Source organism: Seriola lalandi, unplaced genomic scaffold (assembly GCF_002814215.2).
Source record: "Seriola lalandi dorsalis isolate HSWRI2012SDOR001 ecotype SW California unplaced genomic scaffold, Sedor1 jcf7180002054981, whole genome shotgun sequence".
NCBI classification, from domain to species: Eukaryota; Metazoa; Chordata; class Actinopteri; order Carangiformes; family Carangidae; genus Seriola; species Seriola lalandi.
Genome location: NW_019525661.1, coordinates 737,126 through 737,766, shown reverse-complemented (window position 1 = coordinate 737,766; position 641 = coordinate 737,126). Strand labels below are relative to the sequence as shown.

Here is a 641-nt window from a genome sequence, read left to right as displayed (position 1 = left end):
TGACTCAAACACGTAGGAGTAGGTCACTGTAATAAGAGCTGTGTCAATACACACAAGGTCGGTCCTTCAGAGAATTCAGTGTGTCATTTTCTTCCAACACACTTCCCCATTGTTGAGTCAGGTTTATAGCTCTGATCTTTGTTCAGCCGAGCTTTCACACTTCTTCAGTCCCAGCACTGTAAAACCTGTGTCAGAGGCTACATCGGGTCAAACTCAATGTGAATGCAGCTGTTATTATTTCAGCTCATTGTTTTTTGGTTTTATGGCTTGAGATTTTACTGTTCTGGTCCAGGCTGTTTGGTGACATGTAGGTCATGGCAGCTTTATAAGTTAATAATATACCAGTGTTGTGTTTACAGCCTGTTTCTGTGTCCTTTAGTAGCCAACAAAATAACACTGCATTCTGGACAGAGAAAGAAACATTTACTCGTACTTTACTTCACAGTACCGAGCCACAACATGGAGCAGCTGTGGCTCAGGAGGTAGAGCAGGTCGTCCACCAATCGAAAGGTTGGTGGTTCAATTTTCGGTGGTTCAAATTGGATGTGTGGAAAAGGATGTGTGAATGTGTGTGATAGAAGAGCGCTGTATGAATGTGTGTGTGAATGGGTGAATGTGGTCGACAAGACTAGAAAAATGTC

At 42.7% G+C, this 641-nt stretch overlaps 1 protein-coding gene across 2 annotated transcripts in view; it reads right to left on the bottom strand.

The window, feature by feature from the left end:
- The window catches only part of acot11a (acyl-CoA thioesterase 11a), a 16,724-nt gene that overhangs the window by 9,008 nt on the left and 7,075 nt on the right, over positions 1 to 641 (bottom strand). The gene's annotated exons all lie outside the window — the stretch shown is intronic.